The sequence below is a fragment of the Dama dama genome, chromosome 15 (assembly GCF_033118175.1).
Source record: "Dama dama isolate Ldn47 chromosome 15, ASM3311817v1, whole genome shotgun sequence".
Classification (NCBI taxonomy): domain Eukaryota; kingdom Metazoa; phylum Chordata; class Mammalia; order Artiodactyla; family Cervidae; genus Dama; species Dama dama.
In genome coordinates, this window is record NC_083695.1 from 5,082,650 (window position 1) to 5,107,130 (window position 24,481).

Consider the following 24,481-nt stretch of genomic DNA (forward strand, 5'->3'; position numbering starts at 1 on the left):
ATAGTGATCTGAGCCTCCTCAATGCCCCTGGTCTAGCTCCAGCCTCAGGAGGCGCTGCTCTGTGTGGCCCAGCCCCTGCCCTTTCTTCTTCGCCCCCCTCCTCCTCACCCACCCCGAGTCCTCCTCACCATGCCCTTCTGCCTCCGTGGGCTCCAGGGTCTCCAGCTGCGCCAGGAGATGGTGGGCTCGCTGCTCCAGGTCCGAGTCGGGCATGCTGAGCTCTGCGTACGCGAGGAGCATCTTCAGGCAGGGACGTTACGGGGACTGCAGGAAGTCCTCAGGGTAAAGCTGCAGCCAGGTGCCCAGGATGGAGGCCATGGCCCTGGGGGCGTCACGGGGGCAGCAGAGTCAGAGACCTGGCCTTCCCGCCACACTGCACTCCGGGGCCTCCCTGCGGGGACCCAGGCCTCTGCACCTTCTGCCCCTGTCCATCCAGAGGTCAGTTCTCCTCCATGCACAATCTCACCTGGCTGACCAGGCAGAGGAGGCCTGGACACACGGGAGGGGCCACCAACGAGCCTGCTCAAGTGACAGCCCTTGATCCACGGCGTGACCATCTGTCCGCTTCCTGAGGGCAGCCTGACAGAGTGCACCGACCCTCACCTGACCCGCCCCCTGGTGTCACCACTGCGAGGGCAGGCCGGGCGTCTACTCTGGTCACTGCATCTCGGGAACACGAAGCGGTCCCAGGAGTATCTGGCCCAGGAGGGCACACACGGACTCTGTCATCTGCACAGGCTTCCTGCAGGCCTCCTAACACCTCAGATTTACCTCCTACATCTAAAGGCTGCCTCACCCCTAGGGACACGCCTTCATGTCCTCCAGTCACTAACATTCATCCTTTACCAGCGAGGGCTCAGCTGTCTCCTGAGTGTCAATAGGTCCCCTGAGCACCAGCTGAGCAACCCCAGCTGAGGTTCCACCAGACAGTGAGCAGGATGCTCTCCACGCTTTGCGTTCTGGGTCCCAGGATCAGGGGTCGAGCAGGACTGGGATGGACAGGGGATAGGTGCGGACTCTCATGGGGTGGACTGTGACCTCTGCCCTACCAGATGCTCCTCAGAGCACCCCAGACCCCTCCACAGCTCTCTTGGCCTCCTTTCCCCTTTTCCAGGAGAAGCCCCCCAGACCTTGGCCCCCCAGTAGGATCCACACTATGTGAGATCCAGGATTCTGCTAGCCCTGCCCATCCAGCAACCCCATTACTCCTGGCAGCTCTCTGGGGAAGGGGGTCGCTCCCTCTTGAATCACAATCCACTCACATTTTCAGCTGGTGCAGGGGTCCACCATCCTCATCGCAGTAAGGGAGGATGCATCCGTACCTACAGGAGGCCAGGAAGGTGTGTAACATGGACAGTACTGGAGACACGCCCCAATGTGACGCCTAGTGCGACAGGGCTCCCCCTCTCCCCCAGCCCCTCGCCCAGAGAGAACTGAAGCCCTGGGGGGCAGGACTGCTCTCTGCCCGACGCGTTACATGATGCTTGTTCCCAGAAAAGTGCCTGCGCCTTGGGCACCTTCCTCTATATTTCAAGAGCGAAAGAGCCCAACCAGCCCCTTCCGAGTGCCTGGGGCACCACTGGTCACTCCCAGGGACCCCTGCTCTCACTCACCCAGGACAGGGCACCTCTCACACCTCACCTTGCCATTGGGAAAATGCTTTGGGCCAAAGTCAAAGGCACAGAGACAACCGAGACAGAGGCTTCATCGAGGTGAGGAGGAACGTGATGACTCAGCACAACCCCAGCCTTTCCAGGGGACCAGGTTCCCGAAAGCACTTTGCGGGACGCACCCACGTAGTGCCCACAGTTACCCTGGGGGCTGCTCCTCCCTTTCCCCTCGTGTGCAGAAGGGGCCAACTGGGGCTCAGAGCGGTGGATGGACATTCCCACGACGCACAGCTGGAAGGTGCCCGGGTCCCCCTGAGTCCCCAGTTCGGCAGGGGAAGTGCTCACCTCGTGAAGAGAAGGCCCAGCACCTGCTGGGGGGTCCCAAAAGCCCTGTAGGTGCCCAGGAATGTGGGGAGGTAGGCGGGGTCACGGCCCAGGAAGGCAGGCACCAGGTTGCCCACCACCATCTCCAGTCTGCGTCTCTGGACGCTCCACACCCTGCAGGTCTCATTCCTGTCGCCCGCGGACACACTTTCCCCCTGGGGTGGAGCACAGCAGAGACACGAGTCAGAGGCGGCACCAAAGACTCCAGGAAGGCAGGGGCTGGAGCTCAGACTGAGTCCCCAAGCGTCCAGGACTCAGGGCAGGAGGAGGGGCAGGAGTGCCCTCCGCAGGATAAACATCCTGGCACCACGAGTGAACTGGCGCTGGGCCACGGTTACGCGTGTCAGCGTCTCGGGGCACTTTGTATTGGACAGCTCCCCCTGTGTTAACTGCATCATCCCTGTGGTGGTGTCCAAAACTTCCATTCTGTGGATGAGAACTGGGGTGAGAGGGGCTGATCCTGGGGTGAGAGACATCAGGATTCTCAGGCCCAGGTGGACACCTGGGGATGCAGTTAGTACAGGGTAAACTGTAGAAAAACGCAAACAGGCTCCTTGGGGACATTAAGTGAAATCCTATCACAATCTCCTTCTGAGATTCCCACATGTAAGTGAACAGTGATTTTGCATCTGGACACGTCAGGGCCTGGGCCACAAGGGCGCTTCACAGAACTGACAGTGTCAAGTTCCTCTGGGAGCAGGACTCCAGGAGGGACCCAGGGGCGGGCCAGGGTGGCTCTGGGATCCAGAACTTCCTGGGGGTCAGGCCTCCTCCCACCTGGCACTCACCCTGTGTCCTCCCTGGGCTCTGTGGCTGGTGTGGGGCTCCTGCCCCTCGTGCGGGGATGTGGAGCAGGGGGCTCCGAGGACCGGCTCCTGTCTGCAGTCCCGTGAGGAGCCCTGTGAACAAGTGCCCGGCAGCCGGGCAGAAAGTCTCAGGCTGCCGGCCAGCCGTGTGTGGTGCTTCTCGGACCCAACACATCTCCCCTCCAGACACACGCCCACCACTCTCTGCACAGACCTCCACCGAGGATGCAGACACCTGACCACCCGACAGCCCTGGGTCCACACTGGCACAGAGAGGAGCACCTCAGGGATCCTGTTTCCCCACTGCCAGCCCGTCCTCAGGTGTGACTGTGACAGGACCACCAGATCACCACGTGCCCACCAACCTGCTCCTGCCCAGAGGGAGAACCTCCCCTCAAGCCCCACTTCTCCCCACATGGAGATGAGGGCAGCTGGCGCTGCCCAGGGAGGGCTCCCAGTGGCGGCCAGGCCTGGTGTGGCCAGCTCTAGGTCGACTGGAGTTACCTTAGGTGACCTCCTGGTAAAAGACCAGAGGCATCCAGGTTGAGCGCTCAACCCCCTGAAATATCTGAACAACCTCTCCCTCTAGGGTTTCCTGAAGCAGAAGCCCTGGCCAGTCGAGACACAGCTGGAGAACATCCTTCTGAATGAAGACTCTCCAGCCGAGTGAGCCCCAACTGGCTGTGGCGCTGTTGCTAGAAGGTGGGTGCCTGGTTACAGGGTTCCGAGTTCTGTTAGCGTCTGCCATCCAGGAAGTGACTTCACCACCCGGGGGCCCCTTCCTTGGATTGACAGTTGACACCCCTGCACATAGCCCTCGGGATCCTGACCGCTCATCCCTCACCCACGCAGCCCCGGGTCTCACACAGTTGCACCACACACCTCTCCACACAGCTCCCGGGCAGGCTGTGTGTGCAGCTCTGAGTTGACAGACCTGGGCCCAGACTCACCTCCCGTTTCCCACCTGTTCTCCGTCCTGGATGAGTCCCTGTCTCTCAAAGCCTGTCTGTATCCCACCTGCACACCGGGGATGATGCTCACATGGACTTCTAGGGATGTCCTCAGACATAGGTGGGACAAGAAATGGAACATGTGGGAGTCGTGTCTCACGCAATCTGTGCCTCCAACCCCTGTATATTATTCTTATTACTTCCTCATATCTGTCCCTCTTCTGATCCCAACCTACAGTGCTTATTAAATGTCAGTGTGAGTGTGCATGCGTGAGTGTATCCCAGTGGTCACTCTGGTAGGCCAGAAGAAAACTGCCCCTGTAAGGAGGAATAGGCAACAGCTTCCTACGATCTCACGGTTTCTAATTTCCAAAGCAAACCCAAAGAGAGGGCTCTCAGCTTTGGCCAAGGAGATCAAGACACTGTGACCCAAGGCATTAAAGGCTGGCAGGGGCTGGAGCTGGGATGACAGACTCAACATCGTCTGGCCCCACTGTCCACACCCATAACCACAGTACACGATGTGACGACACAGCTGCCTTCACGGGGCTCACAGCCCAGCAGGCTCAGCATCTCAGGCTGGACACACAGAGGCCCAGGGACAAACTGGTGCTCACAGCCTGCCGTCTGCCACACAGACTTGAGCATCCCATCTGTTGGGGCTTTTACGTTCCTGTCCTTAAATCACCCCGTCATTTTTGAGATTGCACCCAAGCACACCATTTCAGACTCTTTTGCTGACTATGATGGCCACTCCATTTCTTCTAAGGGATTCTTGCCCACAGTAGTAGATGTAATGGTCATCTGAATTAAATTCACCCATTCCAGTCCATTTTAAATGGACTGGCATTTTAAAATGCCAGTGTCCACTCTTGCCATCTCCTGTTTGACCACTTTCAATTTACCTTGATTCATGGACCTAACATTCCAGGTTCCTATGCAATACTGTTCTTTATAACATCAGACTTTACTCCCATCACCAGCCACATCCAGAACTGGGCACTGTTTCTGCATTGGTGCCATCTCTTCATTCTTTCTGGAGTTATTTCTCCAGTAGCATATATTGAGCACCTACTGACCTTGGGAGTTCATCTTTCAGTATCATATCTTTTTGCTTTTCATACTGCTCATGGGATTCTCAAGGCAAGAATACTGAAGTGGATTGCCATTCCCTTCTCCACCAACAAGCAAGCCAAAAATATAAAAGGTAGGTAAGGACAGCCTCTGCAATAAATGATGTTGGGAAAACTGGACACTTACATGCAAAACAACCAAACTGGACCACTATCTTACAATATGCAGAGAACTGAACTCAAAATGCATTAAGCCTTGAGTAGAAGACCTGAAACCACAGAACTAGAAAAAAACAGGTAGAAACCTCTTTAACAGCTGTCTCAGAAATGAGTTTTGGATCTGATTCTAAACACAAAAGAAAAGCAAAAAGGAACACCTGGAATTATAGCAGAGGTCAACAAAATAAAACAGAGAGAAGTGAAATGAAATAGGAGAAAATATTTGCAATTCATATATTTTGTAAGGGGCTAATATCTAAAATATATAAAGAGTTCATACAACTGAATAGCAAACAATAAAAACCAACTTCATTTAAAAAAGGGCCAAAGGTCTCAATAGACATTTTTTCCAAAGACATACAGATGGCAAACAGGCACAGGGAAACATGCTTTACATCTGTAATCATCAAAGAAATGCAAATCCACACCAACAGAAGTTACCCCCTCACATCTACCAAAATAGCCATCATCAAGAAGAACACAAATAAATGTTGGCAAGAATGTGGAGAAAAAGAATACTTGAACACTGTTGGTGGGAATGTAAATTGGTGTAGCCAGTATGGAAAACACCATGAAGGCTCTTCAAAAAATGAGACTGCGTCACGATCCAGCAATCCCGCTCCTGGACATATATTGGGAGAAAGCTGTAAACTGAAAAGATAATGCACGACTAGTTACAATGCCTAAGATGTGGAAGCAATCTAAATGTCCACTGCCAAATGGATAAAGAAGATGCAGCGCATATACACAATGGAATACTGCTGAGCCATAAAAAGAATGAAATGATGCCACTTGCAGCAACTTGGATGGACCTGCAGATGGTCATAGAAGTGAAGTCAGGCAACAGAGAAAGACAAATATCTTATGATACTGCTAATATGTAGACTCTAAAAAAGTGATACGTATGAACTGATTCACAAAATAGAAACGGATACACAAATTTTAAAAGCAAACTTATGATTACCAAATGGGACAAGTGAAGAGAAGGATAAATTAGGAGGTGGAGATTAATACACAGATGCTACTATATGTAAAATAATCCACAAGGACCTACTGTATAGCACAGGGAACTCTCCACAATATTCTGTAATAACTTATAAGGGAAAAGAATCTGAAAAAGAATAGGTCTATGAATATATATAACTCAATCACTTTGTTGTATACCTGAAACTAATACCATACTGTAAATCAACTATTCTCCAGTATAAAATAAAAATTAAATTAGAAAAGAACTCATACAACTTAATAGCAAACAAAACCTCGTTTTTAAAAGGGCAGAAATCCAAATAGACATTCTTTCAAAGAAGATATACAAACGATCAACAGGCACATGAAAAGATGCTCAACATTCTAAATCATTAGAAAAATGCAAATCCAAACTGCAATGCAGGATCACTGACCACATGCTATCATCAGAAAGATCAGAAATAACATGCTGGGGAGTATGTGGAGAAAAAGGAACCTTTAGACGCTGTTGGTGGGAAGGTAGAGTGGTACAGCCAGTATGCAAAACAGTATGGAGGGTCTTCAAAAAACAAAAACTAAAATTACCTCATGATCCAGCACTTTCACTCCTAGGTATACATATCTGAAGAAAATAAAAACACTAATTCAAAAATAGACATGGACTCCAATATTTGTACCACATTATTAACAATAGCCAAGATATGGAAGCAATCTAAATGCCCAGCAGCATATGAGTTGATTGAAATAAATTACACACACACACACACAATGGAACACCACTCACCTACAGAAAAGAGTCAAAATTTGCCATTTGTAAATCTGGATGGATCTGGAGAATATTATGCTTAGTGAAATAAATCAGAAAAACAGAAATACTTACTGTATGTTATCACTTATTTCTGGACTCTAGAAAATAACACAGTGAAATCCCTGGTGATCTGGTGGTTAGGACCCCACACACACACTGCAGGGGCCTGGGTTTGCTCCCTGCTTGGGGAACTGGAATCCTACCAGCGAGGTGGCAGGGACTAAATGAATAAATAAAAAAATAAAACTGAAACACTAAGCAATAAAACAGAAACATACTCACAGATACAAGGAACAAACACGTAGTTGCTAGTGGTGAGGAGCAGAGAGACCAGGTGGGTTAAAGGATTAAGACACACAGACTTCTATGTATAAAATAAATAAGCTCTGTGTTGTCAGCAGTTTTCACATGTACGTTTTAAACTTAAACAAGTCACAGTTCTAAAAATGGGGATTTTTTTATTGATGCTAAGGCAAGGGTAAAAGTACCTTTATAAAATAAATTGCAGTTTTCCAATGGTTCAAAGGAATCAGTTCCTCAGGCCATCCCTAAATGAATGTGTGAGCAACTGTTAACATAATTTTACGAAAGTGCTCTGTTTGAAGTTTCTGTCTACTCTAGATTGAAATTTGGTAATTTTTGTTGTTCAGAAAATTATTCATGTAGCCTATCATGTCAAATTTATAGGTATGAAATTGTTCAGTATCTTTACATAATTCTGTTTTATACAGGTTTTCTAGTTTTATTCATAATACACTAATTTTTTTATTGTCTTCACAGGGTTCATTTATTTCCGTATAGAAAAATAATACTTTCCTTTTCCAAAACCCAGCATTTAGTTGTACCAATGAAGCACAGTATGTACTTTCCAATTGGTAATTTTAGGTTTTCCATGTTTAATTCATCCTTCATTTCCAATGTGTAAAATTTTTGCTTCAATTCCTAGGTTGAACGATTGCTCTGTGTAACTTCAATCTTGCTAAATAAATAAACAAATTCAAGTTTTTATTGGAAAAATAAAGCGAAGCACAGCTGCCATAAAGGAAAAAGGACACCATGAGGTTATAGTAAGTGACAGATGTGAAAATATATTTTCAACATAGATAAGACAGAAAAAATCAGTGACACATAAAAATTACCTCAAACAGCAGTGGGTCCTCATTCAGCCCCTGCCCCGCGCATGCGTGGAGCCCTCCCGGGAAAGCGGCGGGTGTGGGCTCCTCTGTTCCCGCACTGAACATGCGCAGGGCCCTCAGGAGTCACTCACATGCTGAAATCTTAACCTCTAAGGTGGTGGTATGAGGAGGTGGGGCCGGTGGATGTGACTTCCCTCAGGGAAGAAGAGTGCTCTTGCAAAACAGGCCTGGGGGAGCCCCGCCCCTCTTCTGACAGGCGGGAGTGCACTGAAAACAACCCTCCTGTGAGCCAGAGAGCGGCTCCTCACTACTCACGGAATCTGCACTCACTCGGTCTTGGACTTCTCAGCACCTACAACTGTTAAGGAGTGAATTTCTGCTGTTCATAGGCTGCTTGGTCTACGGTATTTGTTACAGCAGCCCATGTGGAATAAAACAGCCTCTGATTCAGGCAGCCAGTGTCTGATTGTAATTGCTACGGATATAACTAGGCAAAGGATGAGACTGAAGGCAGGGAGTGGGGGATGTTTTATTTTAACTGGAGTGATAAGTGACATCTTTGTGTTGGGAGGAACATGAAGGAAATGATACTTAAGAAGAATTCTAAATGTTCTTCTCCATAGGCCCTGGAATGCATTTGAGAAAATTAAAAATCCTTTCCTGATTGAAAACCAAAATAACACTTAACATAAATGGCAGCAGGTAGAAATTTTTAGCTCCATCACATGAGCAAAAACAACAACAACAAAAACATATTTATATACATATCAAACCCTAAAAACCAGCAAGGATCCACTATCAGCAAAACATGCCTTTATGGCACCATGAACGAGGGTCAGCAGAGACTGCACTGGGAGGACTAGACCTCAAGTGCTTCATGACATAGAATAACTTGACTACCTTATAAAAGAAATTCCTATAAATCTGTTAAGGTCCGAAAAGACACTATTGGAACCATCAATGAATAAGACACTATGAAACACACCCATAATGGAGAACAGTATGGAGGTTCCTCAAACCTCACCCTACAGTAATGGACTGTGGAATACTAAAGACAATTGGAGACTTTATCACAGAGCAGGGAAGGCAGACCAACTGAGACCCAACAGGAGACCAGTCACCAGTCACAATTTAGCAGGGAACACAAGGGAAAAACAGCTTCAGATGCCAAAGGAAACATCACAGAAACGGTCTGTAGATTTTTCATTCTAAACTATCACTCAAGAATAAAAGCAAAATAAGAACATTTTCAGATGAAAACATTTTCAGACTACGAGCATTTGCCTCTCTCAGGCTCTCACTGAGAGTGAGGAAGGATGTAGTTTGAGCGAGTCCCAGAGGGAAGGAGTGCAGTGAGACATGGGGGCAGGAGATGGGCAGATGCAGGTCTAAGTCAGATAGTCACTGACTGTGCGAAACACCACCCATGGATCAGTAGTGATAATCATCATGAGTAATTAGAAGCATTAACTTCTGTGGTCCAGTGCTGTGTCTTGGCCACCTGCCACTCTACCAGGGTTTAGGAAGCCAGAGCTGAAGTTGTGAGCATGTGTGTATATATATATACATGTATATACATATATATGTAATCATTTATATCAATTCATATAATAAGAATTGTACAATATACACAAGTGGGATTTTTCCTGGAATGCAAGAATGCTTCATCATAGTAAAATGCATTGGTATCATGCACCACGTTGGAGAAGGAAATGGCAACCCACTCCAGTGTTCATGCCTAGAGAATCCTGCGGACAGAGGAGCCTGGTGGGCTGCTGTCCATGGGGGTCGCACAGAGTTGGACACGACTGAAGCGCCTTAGCAAGCAAGCAAGCAAGCAAGCAATGCACCACATTCACATAACGCAGGGAAAAAGGGTGATCCCAATTAATGCAGAGAGAGCAATTTAAAAACTTCAAAACCTTTTCATGACTTAAAAAAAAAAAAACTTGACAAATAACACTTGAAGGAAACCACCACCATAAAGTTAAAGTCCCTGATGGTTCAGCAGTAAAGAATCTGCCTGCAAAGCAGGAGAGGCAAGAGACAGAGGTATGATCCCTGGATCGGGAAGATCCCCTAGAGGACGAAACATCAACCTACTCCACTATTCTTGACTAGAGAGTCCCATGGACAGAGGAGCCTGGAGGCCTACAGTACAAAAGGTCGTGAAGAGTTGGACACAACTGACTACACACAGACAAGTAAAACTCACAGGCAACATCACAGCCAGTGATGAAGACTGAAAATTTTTCCTTTGAGATTAGGAAACACATAAGAATGCTAGGTTTTGCCACTTCTATGCAACACAGCACTGAGAGTCTTAGCCATCACAGTCAGCCAAGACAGACACAGAGACAGATAAATCAGTGACATTTAAATCTGAAAAGAGGTACAATTATTTATGTCCACCCATGACATGATCTCAAATGTAGAAATCCTAAGTATACCACAAAAAATAATGTTATAAATAAAAAATTAATTCAGCAAAGTAACAAGGACATTCACCAAAGGCAATGCTGAAAATCAGTGGCATTTCTCTACACTAATGATCAAAGTGAAAAGGAAATTAAGAAAACAGATTTGTTTACAATTCTTTCAGAAAGAATAAACTACTTAGTGATTAACCTCACAAAAAAAGTGAAGACTTGCACAGTGAAATGTCAAACTCTGTGAAGACGTTAAATGACACAAATCCTGTTTTCATGCATTGGGAGACTTATTGCTAAGATCTCAATACTAACCATTGCAATTGACAATTCCAATGCACTCCTGATCAAAACTCCACCCCACACCCAAATGCCCATCCTAAAACACTTTACAACTAATATACCCCAAAAAAGCCAAACAATCACAAGAAGAAAACGTAATATGGGAGAATACCGTTACTGATTTCAAAACTTACTGCAAAGCTATAGTGATCAAAACAGTTTGGTACTGGCAGGGATCACAGCCTTGCAGTGAGGAAGGGGTTTCCATAACTCAGTGAAGCCATTGCCATGGTGTACAGAGTCACCCCAGATTGATGGATCAGAATGAAGAGTGCTGACAAAAAGTGGTCCACTGGGGGGTGAAATGACAACCAACTTCAGTATTCTCGTCTGGAGAACACCATGAACAGGAAGAAAAGGCAAAAGGGTATGACACTGCAAGATGAGCCCCCCAGGTCAGAAGGCATTCAGTATGCTGAACGGGGGAAGAGTGGAGGGCAGCTACTAACAGCTCCAGAGGGAAAGGAGTGGCTGGGCCAAAGCAGAAATGATGCCCAGTTGTGAATGTGTCTGGTGGTGAAAGTAAAGGCCCATGCAGTAAAGAACAGTATTGCATAGGAACCTGAAATGTTAGGTTCATGAATCAAGGTAAATTGGATGTGGTCAAGCAGGAGATGGCAAGAGTGAACATCGACATCTTAGGAACCAGTGAGCTAAAATGGACTGGAATGGGTGAATTTAATTCAGATGACCATTATATCTACGACTGTGGGCAAGAATCCCTTAGAAGAAATGGAGTAGGCCTTGTAGTAAACAAAAGAGTCCAAAATGCAGCACTTGGGTGCAGTCTCATCAACGGCAGAATGATCTCTGTTCGTTTCCAAGGCAAACCATTCAATACCACAGTAATCCTAGTCTATGCCCCAAACACTACGGCCAAAGATGCTGAAGTTGACCGGTTCTATGAAGACCTACAAGACCTCCTAGAACTTACACCAAAAAAAAAAAAAAAAGAAAGGAAAAGATGTCCTTTTCATCATAAAGGATTGGAATGCAAAAGGAGGAAGTCAAGAGAAACCCAGAATAAGAGGCAAGTTTGGCCTTGTAGTACAAAATGAAGCAGGGCCAAGACTAACAGAATGTTGTCAAGAGAACACGCTGGTCATAGAAAACACCCTTTAACAACAACACAAGAGATGACTCTATCCATGGACATCACCAGGTGGTCAATACGAAAATCAGATTGATTATATTCTTTGCAGCTGAAGACGGAGAAGCTCTACACAGTCAGCAAAAACAAGACTGGGAGCTGACTGTGGCTCAGATCATGAGCTCCTATTGCAAAATTCAGGCTTAAATGGAAGAAAGTAGAGAAACCCACTAGACCATCCAGATATGACCTACAATCAAATCCCTTACAATTATACAGTGGAAGTGACAAACAGATTGAAGGGATTAGATCTCATAAACAGAGTGCCACCCAAAGATTCACATCAGAAAGAAGGGGCAACATAATTGAAAAATATCTCTAACACATTACATAGATTGTGAAAAGATATGTTTCACAGACAGATGTGTATAGATGAATGAAGACAGGAGGGGACAGAGGTGGACAGAGATGGGGGGTTTAGGCACAGACTTTAAATCTTTGTAATGTGTCACAAGGGAAAACTTCCAGTCACTGGCTCACCTTGCATTTTTACTTGTCCTGGATTTTGACTTTTTCCAAAACATGTTCTGTGTGTGTGTGTTAGTTGCTCAGTCATGTCTGACTCTTTGTGACCCCATGGGCTTAGCCCACCAAGCTCCCTTGTCCACGGAATTCTCCAGAAGAATGGAGTGGGTTGCCATTTCCTGATGAAGACTAACTAGGAAAGGGCCCCTTTTAAACGGGGCAGTGTGTTTGTCATTAGCAGAGAAACACAGAGGCAGAGGATGGGTGGATGCAGGTCTAAGTCAGACAGTGCCCTCTGGTGGCCCTATAGTGCTCTGTGGTTCCTTGTGCAGAAACAGTCTGAATGTTTCATTCTGAACGACCTGCCTGCAATGCAGGAGACCCAGCTTTAATCCCTGGGTTGGGAAGATCCCCTGGAGAAGTAAATGGCAACCTCCTGGAGAATTCCATGGACAGAGGAGCCTGCTGAGCTACAGTCCATGAGGTCGCAAAGAATCGGACATCACTGAGCTACTAACACACAAACTATCACTCAGGAATAAAAACGAATTAAGACTTTTCAGATGAAAAAGACTACAAGTGTTTGCCTCTCTTAGGCTCTCACTGAGAATGAGGAAGGCTGTATTTAAGGAAGAAGTGAGTGAATCTCAGAAGGAAGGAGTAGAGGGTGAGAAACAGAGGCAGGAGATGGGCGGATGCAGGTCTAAGTGAGACAGTCATTGACTGTGTGAAACAACACTCATGGGTCAGTAGTATCAATCATCAGTGACTGAGAAGAAGCATCAATCTCTGTGGTTCAGTGCTATGTCCTGGCCATCACCTGCTGCCCTACCAGGAATCCTGAGCAGAAGTTGGAAGGGCATATATATCCCTTTAGATAATAATCATTTATAGCTATCTATGACAACCCACTCCAGTGTTCTTGCCTGGAGAATCCCAGGGACGGCAGAGCCTGGTGGGCTGCCGTCTACGGAGTCGCACAGACTCGGACACGACTGAAGGGACTTAGCAGCAGCAGCAGCAGCATATAAGAAGAATTATACACCATGAGCAAGTGGGATTTATTTTGGGGATGCAAGAAGGCTTCAACCTAGGAAAATGCATCTGGATACCACACATATTAACAGAATAAAGGGGAAAAAAACATGTTCATCTCAGTTCATAGGAAAAACAGTTGAAAAAATTAAACATCTTTTCATGCTAAAATCATCTGACAAATTACATTTGAGGGAAATTATCATGACAGAATAATGCCATACATGGAAAACCCATAGCCAACATCACAGTCATTGGTGAAACATGGAAAATCTTTCCTTTGACTTCAGGAAGCATGCAAGAATACTGGGTTTTACCACTTCGAAGCAATAGTACTTGTAGTTTTAGACATGGCTGTCAGCAAAGACATAGAACAAAATAAGTTGAATTAACGCATAAATCACCAACATTCAAATATGAAAAATGGAAGTAGAATGATCTATGTTCACATGTGACATGATTTCATAAGTAGAATCCTAAGGATGCCACAAAAATGTTATAAATAATAAATGAATTCAGCAAAGTAACATGGTACAAAAATTAACACTGAAACTCACTTGCATTTCTGTACAGTAATAGGATCAGTTTGGAAAGAAAATTAAGAAAACAACCGCATTTACAAATACATCAGAAATAATAAATTACTGAGTTTCCCTGGGGGCTCTGATGGTTAAGAAGCCGCCTGCAATGCGGGAGACCTGAGTTTGATCCCTGGGCTGGGAAGATCCCCTGGAGGAGGGCATGGCAACCCACTCCAGTATTCTTGCCTGGAGAATCTCATGGACAGAGGAGCCTGGCGGGCTACAGTCCACGGGGTCGCAAAGAGTCAGACATGACCAAGCAATTAAGCACAGCACTGAGGAGTTCACTGAGGAGGTGAAGATTTGCACAGTGAAACCTTCCAAACGCTGCAAATAAAGTGTATGACACACACTCCATTTTCATGCATTAGATTTACCACTGTTAAGATTTCAATATCAGCCCCTGTAATATACAATTGTAATTCAATCCCTATCAAAACCCCACAGAAATAAAAAACCCATCCAAAATAAAAAACCAATCCTAAAATTCACTACTTAACTAATTAAAATTCACTAATTAATACCTAATTAATGCCCAAACTGCCAACCAATTATGAGCAAGAAAAACAATGTGGGCTGACACACATTCCTTGATTTCACATTATCACAAAGTTACAGTTACTTTTTTTTTTTAATAATAATAATTACTTTATTACAATGATAATATTATATAGAATGTATTTAACAATATGTGTTATATAATTTCTACATTATACATATAATAAAGTTTATATCGTATATACAATATGAAAATAACATGAAGCAGTAAAACAAGATAATAAAATGTACTACTGTTACACTGATAATAGCTAATACTTATGCAATGCGTTCTATGTGCCAGGTCCTGTTTTAACCATTAGAACAAGTAGGTGCTTGCAAGCTTACACAAGGAAACCAAAACCTAGAAAGGTTGTTATAAAGTTCATAAAGAAAGAAGCTAGAATTTTAATCACGGTGATATGGCTCCATAATCCACATGTTTAACTGTCTTAGTATGTGAGATTCTATAATGGGCATTATTATTGTACTGTATTATTATACAAATGCCAGAGATTAACTCTTCTTGCAAGATATTAGAGTCTCTTTAGGAAGATATATACAAACACAAACAACTCCAATACTAGGCAAAATAGATAAAATACCAACCAGAAGTTCTGGTGGCAAGCAACAGAAATTAACCATCTGATTTAAGCCAAAAAAGGAAGTTCCTGAAAAATGTTAGTGGCATCACAGTCACTGGAAAGACAAATAAATGGGCAGAGACAAAGTGAGACTATCTAAAAGCAAGACATTCATCACTGAATCTTCCTTTAACAAGATAATAACTATGAAGAATAATGAAAGAAAAAAGCTGAAAAGGTAGAAAATGTACTGAAAGTATATCTTAGTTTGTTAAACACAGTATATAGTGTTAACCTGCTTGAATATGATTTTAAAGTTTCTTAACTGTCAAGTTTGACTGATAATAAAAATGAATTGTGAGGATCTGGTTAATTTTCACTTGAGAGTGTTATGAAGTTATATTTGGGATGTCTTATTCTCATGAAACTGTAAGAGTTTCCTGGACTTTGGAAAGAGGCAAAGCATAGGTGAAAGGAATCATCACAGCCCTTCAAAGAACTGAAGTACAGAAGGTCTTTCCGACTTTACTGAACATCTAACAGACACCTTCCAATGTTGATAAGACATAAACAAATCTGTGCTCTCTGTAAGAATATAATTTTTTTTTTTCTTCTCAGAGATGATTTTGGCACTGGGACTGATGCTCATGAAAATTTAAAAGATGATCCAGGAAGAATGATGACACTGTGTAGACGATTCACTCCCCGACTTTGAGTGTCTGCCACTCTGACCATCACACAAATTTTATGGGCCTGCCAAGAGAACCTTCCTCCTTTTTCAAAGAGTATAAAATTCATTTCTCTTTCGTTGAGCACACACAGATGGCTTATCTGCTCCGGGGTTTTGAACTCCATGGACTGTAGGGACTGTGTTTTCAAGTCCCTACTTGCAACCTCTCCGAACTTATTCAAAAATAGTCACCAAAGTTGCAAATCCAGATTTTCAGATCAGGAAATATTCTCTGATTTATGAGCTGCACATGTTGGTTTAACTGACAAAGCCTCATCACTCATCACAGCCTGTTTCCCCAGCTCACCTCTCTCCCTTTCTCTCTGTGTACGGCTCAGAACCCTGTTTGAGATGAGAGTACAACAAGATAGCCTCATTAACACTGGCACCCAGGTAGCCAGAACTGGCTTCGGTCCCTCAGATTGGCCAGTGAGGCCCAATGCCCAGCTGTACTGATCAACATGATGATCTTCTAAATTCTTTCAGTGAAATTCCATTCCAGGCAAACACCTGGGGTTCACTCCACTGATTGGACCTGTGCAGATATTTGCTTATCTTCTGAGAATCATTCTTTAAATTCTGGAAGAGATCCACATCCAAAATAGGAAATGAGATGGGGTTCACATGCTACAAATTGAAAATGCCTTACCTACTTCTCATACTAACCAGAATAATTCAGTTTCTTCCTTCCCTTTCTCTTCTGCTTGACTTCACCATTACACTTCAAAGTTTCCAAGTCAAAAGTACCACAAACTCAATTTAGAACAATCCCTGCTGCTGACAGGAAGCATGAAGCATCCCTTTGCTCCTCTAGTGGTAGGAGGAGATGAACCTCCCAGAGAAAGAAAATCTTCTGCCTCTAATTCTCCAGCTCGAGAAAGAACAAACTAGAACATAGGTCTTCTGACTTTGCATCTATGGCATATGCTCGAATTGTAAATTCAACTGTTTACTGTAGCCAGACGACTAATACAAAAAGTGAAGTTGGCCATATCTGTCTTACAAGGGCACCTGGGGCCAAGATACTTACTGTGTGTGCTGAACATGTGTGAGTGCTAAGTTGCTTCAGTCCGACTGTGCAACTCCATGGACTGTAGCCGGCCAGTCTTCTCCATCCAAGGAATTTTCCAGGCAATAACAGTGGAATGGGTTGCCATTTCCCTCTTCAACTTGCAAATCTTATACACACACACACACACACACACACACACACACACACACACACACATATATATAATTTATATAAATTTACACACAAATATACAGGGTAAGAGGAAAATATATGAAAAAAATCTGAAATTCATAAAGAACTCATATAACACCATAACAACAACAAATACTTCACATGATCTGATTAAAAAATGGGCAGAGAAATGAAATAGACATGTATCCAAAGACATCCAAAAGGCCAACAGGTACATGAAAAGATACTCAACACTACTAATTATCCCAGACATACAAATTGAAAGTACAATGAGATACTACTCCACACCTGAATGGCTAGCATCAAAAAGATAATAACAAGTGTTGACAAAGTTGGAGAAAAGGAAACCCTTGTACACTGTGGGGAATGCAAACTGGTTCAGCCATCACAGAAACAGTATGGTGGTTCCTCAAAAAATTAAAACTAGAACTGCCATATGATCCAGCAGATCCACATCTGGGTTTACAGTCAAGGGAAATGAAAACAGGATATTGAAGAGATATCTGCACTCCCATATTCACTGCAGCATCATTCACAACAGCAAAGAAATGGAAACAATGTAAGTGTATCAATTTATGTGGTTAAAAAAAATAGATGTGGTATGTATACACAGTGGAATACCACTCAGTCGCAAAAAGACAGAAATCCTGCCATTTATAAGACATGGATGGACCTTTTTTTTTTGTCTTTTTGTTTTTTTTTAATTTTTTTATTAGTTGGAGGCTAATTACTTCACAACATTTCAGTGGGTTTTGTCATACATTGATATGAATCAGCTATGGATTTACACGTCTTCCCCATCCCAATCCCCGCTCCCACCTCCCTCTCCACCCGATTCCTCTCGAAACATCCCACCCTCGCCTTCTCCCACAGAGTTCAAAAGTCTGTTCTGTATTTCTGTGTCTCTTTTTCTGTTTTGCATATAGGGTTATTGTTACCATCTTTCTGAATTCCATATATATGTGTTAGTATGCTGTAATGTTCTTTGTCTTTCTGGCTTACTTCACTCTGTATAAGGGGCTCCAGCTTCATCCATCTCATTAGGACTGGTTCAAATGAATTCTTTTTAATGGCTGAGTAATATTCCATGGTGTATACGTACCACAGCTTCCGTATCCATTCATCTGCTGTTGGGGATCTAGGTTGCTTCCATGTCCTGGCTATTATAAACAGTGCTGCGATGAACACTGGGGTGCACGTGTCTGTTTCAGATCTGGTTTCCTCAGTGTGTATGCCCAGAAGTGGGATTGCTGGGCCATATGGCAGTTCTATTTCCAGTTCTTTAAGAAATCTCCACACTGTTTTCCATAGCGGCTGCACCAGTCCACATTCCCACCAACAGTGTAAGAGGGTTCCCTCTTCTCCACACCCTCTCCAGCATTTATTGCTTGTAGACTTTTGGATAGCAGCCATCCTGACTGGTGTGTAATGGTACCTCATTGTGGTTTTGATTTGCATTTCTCTAATAATGAGTGATGTTGAGCATCCTTTCATGTGTCCGTTAGCCATCTGTATGTCTTCTTTGGAGAAATGTCTGTTTAGTTCTTTGGCCCATTTTTTGATTGGGTCATTTATTTTTCTGGAATTGAGCTGCAGGAGTTGCTTGTATATTTTTGAGATTAATCCTTTGTCTGTTTCTTCATTTGCTATTATTTTCTCCCAATCTGAGGGCTGTCTTTTCACCTTACTTATAGTTTCCTTTGTAGTGCAAAAGCTTTTAAGTTTCATTAGGTCCCATTTGTTTAGTTTTGCTTTTATTTCCAATATTCTGGGAGGTGGGTCATAGAGGATCTTGCTGTGATTTATGTCGGAGAGTGTTTTGCCTATGTACTCCTCTAGGAGTTTTATAGTTTCTGGTCTTACATTTAGATCTTTAATCCATTTTGAGTTTATTTTTGTGTATGGTGTTAGAAAGTGTTCTAGTTTCATTCTTTTACAAGTGGTTGACCAGTTTTCCCAGCACCACTTGTTAAAGAGGTTGTCTTTTTTCCATTGTATATCCTTGCCTCCTTTGTCGAAGATAAGGTGTCCATAGGTTCGTGGATTTATCTCTGGGCTTTCTATTCTGTTTCCATTGATCTATATTTCTGTCTTTGTGCCAGTACCATACTGTCTTGATGACTGTGGCTTTGTAGTAGAGTCTGAAGTCAGGCAGGTTGATTCCTCCAGTTCCATTCTTCTTTCTCAAGATTACTTTGGCTATTCGAGGTTTTGTGTATTTCCATACAAATTGTGAAATTCTTTGGTCTAGTTCTGTGAAAAATACCATTGGTAGCTTGATAGGGATTGCATTGAATCTATAGACTGCTTTGGGTAGAATAGCCATTTTGACAATATTGATTCTTCCAATCCATGAACATGGTATGTTTCTCCATCTGTTTGTGTCCTCTTTGATTTCTTTCATCAGTGTTTTATAGTTTTCTATGTGTAGGTCTTTTGTTTCTTAAGGTAGATATACTCCTAAGTATTTTATTCTTTTTGTTGCAATGGTGAATGGTATTGTTTCCTTAATTTCTCTTTCTGTTTTTTCATTGTCAGTATATAAGAATGCAAGGGATTTCTGTGTGTTAATTTTATATCCTGCAACTTTACTATATTCATTGATTACCTCTAGTAATTTTCTAGAAGAGTCTTTAGGGTTTTCTATGTAGAGGATCATGTCATCTGCAAACAGTGAGAGTTTCACTTCTTCTTTTCCTATCTGGATTCCTTTTACTTCTTTTTCTGCTCTGATTGCTGTGGCCAAAACTTCCAACACTATGTTGAATAGTAGTGGTGAGAGTGGGCATCCTTGTCTTGTTCCTGATTTCAGGGGAAATGCTTTCAATTTTTCACCATTGAGGGTGATGCTTGCTGTGGGTTTGTCATATATAGCTTTTATTATGTTGAGGTATATTCCTTCTATTCCTGCTTTTTGGAGAGTTTTAATCATAAATGAGTGTTGAATTTTGTCAAAGGCTTTCTCTGCATCTATTGAGATAATCATATGGTTTTTATCTTTCAATTTGTTGATGTGGTGTATTACATTGATTGATTTGCGGATATTGAAGAATCCTTCCATTCCTGGGATAAAGCCCACTTGGTCGTGGTGTATGATTTTTTTTAATATGTTGTTGGATTCTGTTTGCTAGAATTTTGTTAAGGATTTTTGCATCTATGTTCATCAGTGATATTGGCCTGTAGTTTTCTTTTTTTTTTTTTTTTGTGGCATCTTTGTCTGGTTTTGGAATTAGGGTGATGGTGGCCTCATAGAATGAGTTTGGAAGTTTACCTTCTTCTGCAATTTTCTGGAAGTTTCAGTAAGATAGGTATTAGCTCTTCTCTAAATTTTTGGTAGAATTCAGCTGTGAAGCCATCTGGTCCTGGGCTTTTGTTTGCTGAAAGATTTTTGATTACAGTTTCGATTTCCTTGCTTGTGATGGGTCTGTTAAGATCTTCTATTTCTTCCTGGTTCAGTTTTGGAAAGGTATACTTTTCTAAGAATTTGTCCATTTCATCCAAGGTGTCCATTTTATTGGCATAGAGCTGCTGGTAGTAGTCTCTTATGATCCTTTGTATTTCAGTGTTGTCTGTTGTGATCTCTCCATTTTCATTTTTAATTTTGCTAATTTGGTTCTTCTCTCTTTGTTTCTTAATGAGTCTTGCTAATGGTTTGTCAATTTTGTTTATTTTTTCAAAAAACCAGCTTTTAGCTTTGTTGATTTTTGCTATGGTCTCTTTAGTTTCTATTGCATTTATTTCTGCCCTAATTTTTAAGATTTCTTTCCTTCTGCTAACCCTGGGGTTCTTCATTTCTTCCTTCTCTAATTGCTTTAGGTGTAGAGTTAGGTTATTTATTTGGCTTTTTTCTTGTTTCTTGATGTAAGCCTGTAATGCTATGAACCTTCCCCTTAGCACTGCTTTTACAGTGTCCCATAGGTTTTGGGTTGTTGTGTTTTCATTTTCATTCATTTCTATACATATTTTGATTTCTTTTTTGATTTCTTCTATGATTTGTTGGTTATTCAGAAGCGTGTTATTTAGCCTCCATGTGTTTGAATTTTTAACAATTTTTTTCCTGTAATTGAGATCTAATCTTACTGCACTGTGGTCAGAAAAGATGACTGGAATGATTTCAATTTTTTTGAATTTTCCAAGACTAGATTTATGGCCCAGGATGTGATCTATTCTGGAGAAGGTTCCGTGTGCAATTGAGAAAAAGGTGAAGTAGATTGTTTTGGGGTGAAATGTCCTATAGATATCAACTAGGTCTAGCTGGTCCATTGTGTCATTTAAGGTTTGTGTTTCCTTGTTAATTTTCTGTTTAGTTGATCTATCCATAGTTGTGAGTGGGGTATGAAACTCTCCCACTATTATTGTGTTTCTATTAATTTCCTCTTTCATACTCGTTAGCGTTTGCCGTACATATTGCGGTGCTCCTATGTTGGGTGCATATATATTTATAATTGTTATATCTTCTTCTTGGATTGATCCTTTGATCATTATGTAGTGTCCTTCTTTGTCTCTTTTCACAGCCTTTATTTGAAAGTCTATTTTATCTGATATGAGTATTGCGACTCCTGCTTTCTTTTGGTCTCCATTTTCATGAAATATTTTTTTCCAGCCCTTCACTTTTAGTCTGTATGTGTCTCTTGTTTTGAGGTGGGTCTCTTGTAGACAGCATATATAGGGGTCTTGTTTTTGTATCCATTCAGCCAATCTTTGTCTTTTGGTTGGGGCATTCAACCCATTTACATTTAAGGTAATTATTGATAGGTATGGTCCCGTTGCCATTTACTTTGTTGTTTTGGGTTCACGTTTATACAACCTTTCTGCATTTCCTGTCTAGAGAAGATCCTTTAGCATTTGTTGAAGAGCTGGTTTGGTGGTGCTGAATTCTCTCAGCTTTTGCTTGTCTGTAAAGCTTTTGAATTCTCCTTCATATCTGAATGAGATCCTTGCTGGATACAGTAATCTAGGTTGTAGGTTATTCTCTTTCATTACTTTCAGAACGCCCTGCCATTCCCTTCTGGCCTGGAGGGTTTCTATTGATAGATCAGGTGTTATCCTTATGGGAATCCCTTTGTGTGTTATTTGTTGTTTCTCCCTTACTGCTTTTAATATTTGTTCTTTGTGTTTGATCTTTGTTAATTTGATTAATATGTGTCTTGGGGTGTTTCGCCTTGGGTTTATCCTGTTTGGGACTCTCTGGGTTTCTTGGACTTGGATGGCTATTTCCTTCCCCATTTTAGGGAAGTTTTCAGCTATTATCTCCTCGAGTATTTTCTCATGGCCTTTCTTTTGGTCTTCTTCTTCTGGGACTCCTATGATTCGAATGTTGGGGCGTTTCACATTGTCCCTGAGGTCCCTGAGGTTGTCCTCATTTCTTTTGATCCTTTTTTCTTTTTTCCTCTCTGCTTCATTTATTTCCACTATTTTATCTTCTACCTCACTTATCCTATCTTCTGCCTCCGTTATTCTACTCTTGGTTCCCTCCAAAGTGTTCTTGATCTCATTCATTGCATTGTTCATTTTTAATTGACTCTTTTTTATTTTTTCTAGATCTTTATTAAACATTTCTTGTATCTTTTCAATCTTTGTCTCCAGGCTATTTATCTGTAACTCCATTTTGTTTTCAAGATTTTGGATCATTTTTATTATCATTATTCTAAATTCTTTTTCAGGTAGATTCCCTATATCCTCCTCTTTTGTTTGACTTGGTGGGCATTTTTCATGCTCCTTTACCTGTTGGGTATTTCTTTGCCTTTTCATCTTGTTTAGATTGCTGTGTCCGTAGTGGGCTTTCTGTATTCTGGAGGTCTGTGGTTCCTTTTTATTGTGGAGGATTTATCCAGTGGGTGGGGTTAGACGATTGGCTTGTCAAGGTTTCCTGGTTAGGGAAGCTTGCGTCAGTGTTCTGGTGCGTGGAACTTGATTTCTTCTCTTTGGAGAGTAATGGAGTGCCCAGTACTGAGTTTTGAGATGGGTCTATGTGTTAGGTGTGACCTTGGGTAGCCTGTATGTTGACGTTCAGGGCTATGTTCCTGCGTTGCGGGAGAATTTGCGTGGTATGTCTTGCTCTAAAACTTATTGGCTCTTGGGTGGTGGTTGGTTTCAGTGTAGGTATGGAGGCTTTTGGACGGTCACTTATTACTTAAAGTTCCATGTAGTCAGAAGTTTTCTGGTGTTCTTAGGTTTTGGGCTTAAGTTTCCTGCCTCTGGATTTCAGTTTTATTCTTCCTGTAGTCTCAGAACTTCTCCAACTATACAGCACGGATAATAAAACTTATAGATTAATGGCGAAAAGATTCTCGCCCTTTACGGACACACAGAGAGGTTCAGAGAGTTACATGAAGAGGAGAAAAGGGAGGAGGGAGAAGGAGAAGAGGAGGAGGAGAAAAAGGGGGACTCAAGAGGAGGGAGACATATCTACGCAGCTGTCTGTTCCCACAGTGTTTTCCGTATCTCAGACACCTACAAAGATTCAGAGTCAGCGTCTTTTAAGTTCATGGCTGCAGTCACCAGCTGCAGTGATTTTGGAGCCCTAAATATAGTGTGTCACTGTTTCCCCATCGATTTGCCATGAAGTGATGGGACCAGATGCCGGGATCTTAGTCTTCTGAATGTTGAGCTTTAAGCCACTTTTCCACTCTCCTCTTTTACTTTCATCAAGAGGCTCTTCAGTTCTTCTCTTTCTGCCATAGCTGTGGTGTCATCAGCATGTCTGAGGTGATTGATATTTCTCCCAGCAACCTTGATTCCAGCTTGTGTTTCATCCAGCCCAGCGTTTCTCATGATGTGGCTGGAGCTGTGTAAACAAGATTTAGAAAGGCTAACTGGAAAATGAGTCAAGAGACAAAGCCACAGACAAACCTACACACCTATTTCACCTTATCTATGACCAAAGAGACAAGAAGACACAGTGGAGAAAAGATAGTCTCTTCAATAAGTGGTGCTGGGAAAACAGGACAGTTTCACGGAAAAGAATCAAATCAGAACAATCTCTAACACCACACATAAAAATAAACTCAAAATGGATTAAAGATCTAAATGGAAGACTAGGCACTATAAAAACGTTAAGAGAAAAACATAGGCAGAACACTCTCTGACACACATCGCAGAAAGATCTTCTATAAGCCACTTCCTAGAGTGATGAAAAGAAAAACAAAAATAAAAAAATGCAGCCTAATCAAACTTAAAAACTGACCCCTGGGAGACAGTGTTCTCCCAAAATGAAAAGCGCCCACAGGAAGGAAGAAAATATCTGCAAATGAAGTGACCAACAGGGGATTCATCTTCAAAATATGCAACAGCTCATGCAGCTCAACATTAAAAAAAAAAACAAAAATCAAAAAAAACAACTAATGTCACCAATCAAACAATAGGTAGAAGATCTAAATACACATTTCTCCAAAGAAGGCATAAAGGTGGCCAAGAGGAACATGAAAAGACACTGAACATCACTAATCATTAGAGAAATACAAATCAAAAGT

General features: G+C 42.8%; 1 long non-coding RNA gene across 1 annotated transcript in view; it reads right to left on the reverse strand.

Moving 5' to 3' along the window:
• Positions 1–249: 249 nt before the first annotated feature.
• Positions 250–24,481, reverse strand: part of LOC133069938 (uncharacterized) — a 458,638-nt gene continuing 434,406 nt past the window's right edge. The window contains exons 2-3 of the long non-coding RNA XR_009696030.1: positions 1,263–1,322; positions 250–322 (exon numbers count right to left, since the gene is read on the reverse strand). This is a non-coding gene — a long non-coding RNA (uncharacterized LOC133069938). The remainder of the gene's footprint in view (positions 323–1,262; positions 1,323–24,481) is intronic.